Source organism: Malurus melanocephalus, unplaced genomic scaffold (genome assembly GCF_030028575.1).
Source record: "Malurus melanocephalus ecotype Western Australia unplaced genomic scaffold, MMel_1.1 scaffold_399, whole genome shotgun sequence".
Lineage (NCBI taxonomy): Eukaryota > Metazoa > Chordata > Aves > Passeriformes > Maluridae > Malurus > Malurus melanocephalus.
In genome coordinates, this window is record NW_026623631.1 from 377,491 (window position 1) to 387,273 (window position 9,783).

The following is a 9,783-nucleotide window of genomic DNA, read 5'->3' on the forward strand; positions in this document are numbered from 1 at the left end:
CCCTACTGTTCTCCCCTTTCCTCATTTCTCCCCTTCTCTCCATACCCTCCCATTTTCCCATCGCCCTTTTCCCCTTTTGGTGCCCCCTTTACTTTTCTAACCACCTCCCCCCTCCCAACATTTTGTAGCATCAAAGAGTCGCTCAGGTTGGAAAAGACKTTTAAGGTCAAGAACATTGAMTCCAACCACTAAWCSAGCACTGCCAAGCCCACCACTAAACCATATCCCTGAGTACCACATCTGCACATCATTTAAATACCTTCAGGGATGCTGACCCTACCACTTCCCTGGGCAATCTGTTCCAGTGCTTGACAATCCTTTCTGTGAAGAATKTTTTCCTAATGTCCTAGTTGTCCTGTTGCAACTTGAGGCTGTTYTCCTCTTACTGCTTGTTCCTTGGGAGACGAGGCCAAACCCCTACCTGGCTACARCTTCCATTCAGGTAGTTGTAAAAATCGAGAATATCTCCTGAGAGCCTCCTTTTCTTCAKGCCAAACACCCCCAGCTCTTCATAAAACATATGCTCTAGACCCTTTACCAGCTTCACTGCCCTTCTTTGGACACTGCTTTCTCCCTTCCTCCTTTTTTAAACTGATTTTTTCTTCCATCTCCCTTTCTTTCTCCATCCCTCTGCCTACCAAAGCCTTTTAGCAAAGGAGACTGTGCTCAGCAGCCAAGTGGCAGCAGGGGCTCAGCCACCCAGTGGGTACAAAGGCTGCAGCAGGAGCACAGCTCCTTTTCCCTTGGAGTTCTGTGGGTTGGAGAGGGGATCAGTGGAAGTGGGGGTTTTCTCCCTACTCTAAAAAGTTGTTTTGCAACCATATGCAAATGTTTGGTTTTAGCAGATGGCAGTGAATGCTTTCCTTCCACGTTTTACTCCGGAGCTCAGTATCAAKGTAGAAAGAGTTTGCAATAAGCTCGGTTGCTGCTGACTGCTGGTTGCCAGGATAGGTTAAACTCATGTTCAAGGAGAACTTTCCATCACAAACTCACTTGTTGCTCTTTCCTTCCCTCTATGAGCCTGGGACCCTCTCTCCCCTTAAAATTCCAATGAAGTGCCCAGTTTGGTTCATTGAAGTTCCATAAAATCTGTTCCCTACTAAAGGACAGGGATTACACCATGTAACCCTACACATGCATTCCTTCCACGTGTTGCACATTATATGCAAAATTTCCATGTTCATTGCATCTCCAGGAAAAAAAAAAAAAGAGTCCTGAAGAAATCTGACAGACCAAAAGAAAACAAATACACATCAGCAAAACTGGTAAGTATCAAGCACTGTAAATTTCATAAAGTTAGTCAAGCAACAAATTTGACCCATGGGTCTTCATTTTCTTTTCTGTTATTCATTTCATTTTAGTGCTTTCCTTTTTTAGTACTTCACAACTATTGTTGTCCTTTGCTTGCACTGATTTGCAAGTGGATCCAGTTGGCCAGCAATGGCAGGGAATGCTAATTCCATTTAGTTACTGGAAAAAAAAAGCAATAAAAAAATATGTTTCCCTAAGGCTTCAGCCCACAGTGATGAAAAATCCAGACTAACAAACATATTTTGTTAAAAATCAGTCTTATGTGTCCTCTCTTTCCCCACAGAACAAATAAAAGTCGGGAAACAGTGCACTAAGCAAACTGAAATGTAAATGATGGGCCCTTCCCAGCTCTGGTAGTTTTATCCCAAATATATCCCCAAGCTGGGGAGAGAGTGACAGTCTGTGCCCCAGAAGTGTGCAAGCCCTAATCACATTTCAGATGTGCCACGTACAGCCATAGCTAGGATTATTTAGAGTTGTGGGGTCAGTGACAGCAGCAGCTGCTGCTCCTGACCTCAAGGGAATCACAGTCCTGGTTAACACAAACTCTTGTCCCTCTGTTTCTCACTGGGGTTACTGGGGTGTGAGTGGTTCTTGGAGCTGCTGCAAAGARTTTTCAGTGCTGAGCTGACCACTGGCAGGCGTGGGCTGCAGSAGCAGAGGGAAATGCAGCACAGGCAAAGATAAAATAACTGCTCCTGTTAGGGATTACTTATTTTCCCTGCCTTTAGAAAGGAACAGCTGCTACTCAGGTTTGCCAGCACCCAGAACTCAAAAACGGTGAGTGAGAAATTCAGAAATAGGATGATTGTCTGTAAAACAGTCTGATGTCAAGGGAAAAAAAATTAAAAAGCCTCTTTTCATTTGGTCTGTGATTGCTAAGTCTGCAGAGATCCTTTTTTTCAAGCTTTTTCCTTGTTCCTTGAGGAGCAGAGATCCACTCTTTTTTTTTTTTTCTTTTTTTCTTTTTTAAATGAATGCTGGGATTCTAACATAATCAACTAATTCCAGGAGCTGAGGCTTCAAGATAAAAAGAAAAGTATACCATGTCACAAAGCTCACAATGCAATCTCATTGCATTGGCTTTGGCAGCRGTTCACTTGGCTCTGGAAATAATAAAGTGGGAGACTGAAATGACAAACAAACCGGAGWTCCAAACCCAAGTACCACCAGGGAATGCAAAGCAGATGGCCAGAGAGAGACCAGCCCAAGGAATTACTCCACTCTTTGCAGGAGGATTTCTGACCAGCATCTACCCTGGTGGCCTCCTTCCTATGAGCTTTCCTGGCATARTCTGCATTTTGATGTCCTTGTGAAGAATTAAGAGAAATAAAGAAGCCAGAAAGACCTCTCAAATGCAAATCTTTTATTCACCCTCTCATAGCAAATAGAGAAATGCAAGGGCATTAGAGAACCTGTGAAAAGGTCAGGATCAACCCCACGTTACTGTGGCATCTTGGGCCTACGTTGCTTTGATTGTTTGTGGAGCTATCACTGAGATATCACTGGTGTGTGCTTTCAGGAAGGATGCTTTCAGCACGCTCCTATCGAAATGTCTGCTTTGTTTCAATATGCCATAATAATATTTTGCCAAGAGAATGTATTTAAAAGTCGCAAAATWAAGTCTGTGCTAAACAGGAGCTGGCACAATGGAAATGAGATTTTTGGGATGCCCCAGAAATATGCAAGTGYGAGCATATGAAATCTCATGTAGCAATTCATTTTCARAAAGAGAAAAAAAAAAAAGCCCTAAATTATATTGTCTTCTGTCATATTCAGTTTGCTTAGCAGAGAAAAACACATGAATATCAACTGTGACCATTTGGACTATGCAGTGTGGTAAAGCACCCTGCAGAGCTCCATCAAGACCGATGCTTTCTCCTTATCCTCATCAATACATTGGTTTACTGGAAAAGAAAGCAGTTATTGTGGAACAGGTCTCAGGCTGCCAGCTCCAGCAGATTCTCTGTGCTGCCAAGTAAGATTTGTCTTTAGTCCATCCCCAGCTCCTAGCAGAGCTGACCTGTCCTCTTGTGCTTCTCAGCTGCTTTCTTCAATTTTCGCTTTTCTTACCAGTCCAAAAATTGCAATGTTTAACATGACTAATCCCTACGTGCTCTCTTCACGGGGAACAGGATTTTGAACTTTGATAAGAAAAGTTTTTCAACAAGCACCTGGAGCTAAATCCTACCCACCATATTTGTGGGTGTTGCCCCATTACCTGCCAGTTTGAAATGAGCAGGATTTAATCATTTGGGGATGACAGTGAATTACAGCCCCTGGTGCAGGAGTGCAGCACTCCCGCCCCGCTCTCCCAGCCCGTCTGCTCACAGGCTGGTGCATCACTGGAGCACGGCCAGGCAGCCACAGAAATGCAGTGAGTGAGTGAGTTCTTCCTTCCCTATCAGCTAATAAAGATAATTACAAAGGCCAGCAGATATTCATTTGGGTTCAGTCCTTCTCGCACTCAAATTAATGTTGGTTTTGCCATTGATGCTGATTTTAGGAGAAGCTGGCCCAATACCAGAGAGCTAAAATTAGATTGCTGCTGCCATCTCCCCCGTGCCAGCCAAGGGAGCTACTGGCCCAGCCAGGAGTCAACACTGACTGAAGAAACAGCCCAGGAATCCTGGGAATGACTCTGATGGGCTCCAACACCTACAGCAGGAGCTCAGGGACCCCACAATGGTCCAAGTGCCACCTCCACCCCACAACACCACAGCCAGGCCCCTGGGCATGCTCTCATTTGCCAAAACCAGCACTAAATGAAGGCAGAGAAGGAGACACACACAGARAATCTTCATCCCCTTGGKGCTCGGAGCCAGGGATGRCAGYTCTTGGTGAGGRTACYCACRGATKCCCACACCCATGTGTGACACCCTGTGCTGTCCCCAGACACTTCCTGCATGGGGCTGGCAGATTTTTATCCCCTTCCCACAACACCAGCAGTGCTTGTTATCAATATTGGCGATGCCACTCGAAAAAGTCAGGGGAAATCCATCACGGCCCGTGAGGTTATTCTGGTGTAACGAGCAGCCCTTGTATCTCATTTTTCASCAGTGCAGCTCAGCCCTTACAACTCCATTTCTGTGCTGCACAAAGCCAGGGAGGCAGGGGCTCAGTGCAAAGCTCAGGGGGGTTTTCTGCAGTCCAGCAGCCCAGGATCTCCATGCAAGGGTGCAGATGGGGATATGCATGTGTAAATATAATGTACAGATCATTGTCCTGCACAGTTCTCCTCTGAAAAGCACTATTTTCCTTTGGGCCAGTTGTCCACCCATCAATATGCCCGAGTGTAGAGACACGCAGACATTTAGCAGCAAGGCTGAAAAATCTYCTCAGCCACACTCCCGTGGAGCACACGTAGCACCCTGGTTTTCACTTGGAAATAAAAACAGTTCCTCTCTTCTCAAATTCTGCTGCTGCAATAACTTTTCAGACAACTTTGCCTGCTGGACTTGTTTCGTGGTGGGAGTAACTACCAGCAATAGCTCTCCTGCTCCTCGGAGCAGAGTCACATGCTGGGATTGCTCATATGCCATTCAGATTCTCTAACAACTGAGAGAGAGAGAGAAAAAGGGAGGGAAAAAAAAAAGGCAACTATTTCCAACAGAGACATTGCCCTGTTGCCTCTGCCTCAACTGCAAATGCTGTTACTCTGATTTCTGACTGGTCAATCCCCACCCTGTTTCCATAAACACGGAAGACAACTGTTTATAACTATAAACTCCCAGTCTCGTTCTAGATGACATTTGCCTATTAGCTGCCAAGGCAAGCTTCAGGCAGGAATTAAAAAAAAAAATTAAAGAAGGAATGGCAGATTAAACAAATCAGCTCTGATTCTTACCTTYGGAAGCAGACTTCGTTCAAAAGCCACAAACACTTTTACTTTGCTGTAAGTCTGAGCTATTTTTAACTTCCCTCTGGGACACCATATAGGGAGAGCAGCCCCCTCCCTATCATTACTAATCCTCCTAAGATAACAGCAGGACACCTGCTGCTGGTGAGTCATGTTTTGTRAGGAGCTAATGGTATATATATAGGCAAAAACGTAAAGACAATTGCTTATTTCCCTCCCTACCCCATGTGTTGTTTGTTGCTCTAAGCAAATCAAATCACTGCAATGAAGACAGTGTAAAGAAGACAAACACATAGGAAAATTCATGTTCTACTTCAGAAGCTCTGGAAGTGCACAGCAGAATTATGCTTGTTTGGATTTGTGGTATTTATGTATATATATATGTGTATACCTGTGTGTGTACATGTCTGTGCACTTTTGCACATGCACAGAGTGACTGTGCTTTTAGAAGCTCCTGCTCTGGTGCTATATATATATATATATATGTGTATACCTGTGTGTGTACATGTCTGTGCACTTTTGCACATGCACAGAGTGACTGTGCTTTTAGAAGCTCCTGCTCTGGTGCATGACAACCAGTGTTTTCAGCGAAAACAGGAATGGAAATTCAGTGATTCAAAACCTAAAGCTCTATCCCCATCCTGTCTTCCCTACTTAYTCACAGCAAGAGAGAACGAGCACGGAAAACGGGCAAATGTAGGAAAAACTCAGGTTTACGACCTGCCAGCATGGAGAAACCTACCACATGCTATCTATAGAAGTTTGATAGGAGGCAGGAGTAGCTTTGTGGCTGTTAAACATCAGCTGTGTTCCCCTTTGTTTGCTTCCCAGCCATTACTTGCAGTGCCAAACAGATCTGTAGGACAGCCCCTGCTCTGTGCTGGGAGCCTGATTTAGCTCTGGCCCTCAAGCCATGCATTTCATTGTTATGGGCTTCACTTCTAAAYTTTTGAGAGCTGCAGTAAAGTGCTGCTAGGTTTGGCTTTGTGCACTCTGGAAGATCTCTCTTTTATTCCTTTCCCCCCTCTCTCTCTCCTGTATCATTATTATTATTTTCAAAATGTGAACTTTTTGTTGTTTCTGCCTTTGAAGAAAGGCACTGTCCCAATCTCCTGCCTTGGGCAACACTTCTGTTCATGGTGGGTACACACCATTCCTCACCTTAGCTCACCCTGTGCCCTTAAACTCCACAGCAAAGTCCCTCTTATTAAAGACAGTGCTAAAATGTCCACTGACACCAGCAGAAATGGGATGGACACTTACAGCAGGTGCTGCARTATCTCACAATAATTTGAATAACAGTCACATCCAGAATCAGCATGAARCATTGCAACACACAAAGYCAYACTCTGACTGATRGAAMCACATAAAYTTGTACCTTCCCTGCCAAAGTATTMAATGAAAATACTGAATGTACTGCAKGAGAATGGTTTCAAAATACAGACAAAGGAGATATCTCTATTCCTAGAGAACTGTGAAGATTTTCAAACACGTTTCTTTAGGGCCTTGCTTCCCTCCACCCCATCTCCTTCTCCTGTTGAACTAGGTGAGGGATGGTAGMAACTAAAAAACTCTTCCAGCCTGCCAAGTTACTTTTCTCCAAGAGGAGCTGAACTAGGCAGCAGCAAATGGCCAAATTTACTTCTTTGGGCAGTGTAGGAGCATATGCTGCATAAAACCCCTCAAAAGATGAATGAAGATATTAGAAAAGATCACATTTATATGTTTTAAGCTCTCTAAACAGAGTTCAGAAATATCTTTCAAGCCCAGTAATTTCAAATAACCTCTGGCAGATCGACATGTTAGCACTTAAAAATGACCATCAATCAAATCCTGAATGTTTGGGGAAAGACAATGTGCTTCAAATGTCAACCATGGCTCTTGTCCACCAAATAAAGATATAAAGAAAACAAGCCATGGGTCCTTTTCTTTCAGCATCCAGCTGCTTCTCTAGGTTCTGCTGCAGCAGAAGCAGCAGGATCTCAGGCAGACAGAGCCTGCAGCAATCCTGGTTTTCATCACAAGGGTGTCCATGACCCAAATGCTCTGTGATCCTCTATCCTCCCCTAGTGACCAGCGCACGCTGAGGGTTTGGAACTGGCTGAGCTCCACAGAGCAGCTGCATCCCAGCACCAGCTTTGTGCTTTGTGCTTCTGGCTTTGTCCTCTCTAATGCCAAAAACCGACCAAACCCACCCTTCTCAGTCGCCTTCATCTCACGAGGACAGAAGTAAAGGGGAGAGTGAAGGACTGAGCTGTCCCCTGCCATTTCTTCGACGACAGCCTGAATGTGCCATCCACATATCAACTAACACAGCACCTCTGGCTGTCTGCTAAACAAAAAAAGTAGAAGCAGAAGGGGAAATAAAAAAATCCCAAACCCCTCGGCCTGTCTGCCTTGAATCCCAATTGGAAAAGAGTTGTTTGCCTTAATTCTAAATGTATTTAGAATGTGGAGCATATATTTCCAAAGGATGTTTTGTATTTACAGCGTGTCTGTCTGGTTATACTGCTGCAATGTAATTGTTTTCCTGCTGAGAATTATAGCAGGGAAGTTACTCTGGGTACGATTACAGCTCTTTATGGTTCTGCTTTGGAATTTAGAGGCTTCTGTGCACCACTCCCTCCTCCCTGCTTAGAGGCAGTGGCCTTGGAGCGCCTTGTGACAGTCACTGCCAGCTCCGTGACATGTGGGTTCATTTGAGGGTTAGTTACTAGGAATGGGCAAGTCACTGCAGTAATGGAACAAGGGGGAATCTGTAACAAATCCCCCACACTGGGGCTGGAGCTGGGTCAGTCTGAGCCAAAACTTTGCTTGGTCTGTGCCTGGAGGAGGCGAAAAGGCAGCAATTCCTGCCTGGGAGGGCTTTGGGAGTGAGAGCACTGCAGAATTTGTATCCAKATATTTGTTGGGTTGTTTGGTTTGGGTTTTTTGTTTGGTTGGTTTTGTTTTGGGGGTTTTTTTCACAAAAAGAGTCATGTTCAGGGTGGGTAACAGCTGAAGAGTGGGGAGACATTCACTCCTGAGCACGGGCTCAGCACAAGATCATCTTTAACATCAGACACAGAGCCTTGCAGCATGGGTGAGACACGGACACAGCTGGGCCAAGCTGTGCTCAGTTCATCCACTGCTTCCTAATGGGAAACACCTCTTGACACATTTCAAAACCGTTGTTCATTTTACCTCAGCATCTTTAAGGCTTGATGCTGGAATCAGTTCTCACCATGAACGTCTTCCTTCCATCAAACCATTGCCTGTTGCTGCTGATCCTCCTGAGCAGAGAGCCAAGTCATGGCCATGCTGGAGCCACCCCAGACAGCCTCACACAAACCTTGTGGATGGCAGTGGAGCAATTCCAGCACCTGAGGAAAGCTTGCAAGCCTCTGCAGGGCAGGGCAGAGCACTCCAGGGCAGCCCTGTCGCTCTCCTGCCCAGATGGTGCAGCTGCAGSAACAAATGTCCTCCTTTGCGGAGCAGCACCGTGTGTTTCAGAACAAAATGTCAATGAGCTTTCCAGATTAAAGCATTAAAAATGTATGAACAACAACTGTCGCACAYGAGGAAGCTCACAACACTGGGAGAGCTTTTCCTTTTGAGATCGGATGTTTTTAATATCAGTGTTTACCCCAGTCAACAAGTTGAAGACCAGGAAGACTCACGGCATCTTCATTTCACCCTATACCAGACCAATGTATTTTACCCAGGTATTTCTAATCAAAACACAGCTGTAAGTGCCAAAAAAGTCAACAGTGGAGAATAGCAGCAGGTCTTACCCTGGAGCCTTCAAAAAGCAAAGAATTCCCTCATTTTGGCCTCTCAATAATGTGCTCTAATGACCAAAATCACTTCCCAGTTAAAACGAAACAAACCCCAAAAACCCCTCACCAAGCCCACACCATTTCAGATATGGCCTCTTCTTTTATTTTTCTCTCCTTTTAGGACAGAGTTATTTTCTTCTCAGAACACACTCATGCACAAAAAAATAAAATCACCTCAGACCATTTTTTGGTCTATGAAGCACACTGAACCTTTCAGGCCTCCTATTGTAAAACATTTCTTCATGCCCTCAGATAATTTCAGCCATTCTTTCSTACCCACTTTCCAACGTTTTCATATCCTTACAAAGTTTCAACACAGTATTTTGCTGCTTGAGACCTGGTTTTAGCGATGTTGCAATAAAAGTAAAATCACCTCTTTTCCTGTTATTCAGTACTCCCTTGTTTAYACATTTAAAGGCCACATAAATTCCCTTTGTCAGGCCATCCAGCAGGATCGATGTGCAGAGGCTTCTTGGATCACTGCCCCCATCATCCCATGAGTGCTCCCCGTGCTCCAGCCTTGCCCAGACCAATGTGGGGCCTGATGGATTCCTCATCCTCTTTTTACCAAAAAGTTCCCCTTTCCCCAGTGCCAGCCTCCTTTCCTCTTCACTGCTGACCATTCTYTAGATTTTAGTGCTTTGCAAAAATTTTTCTCCTTGTGTTTTGCTACAGACCATTGATACAAACAACAGAGAGCTTTGGTGTTTAACCCTAAAAGGTACAGGTCCATTTAGTCCTGATTCCCCATTAGCAGCTCCTCCTTGAGCCCTGCCAGGCACTTTKTTACCCATT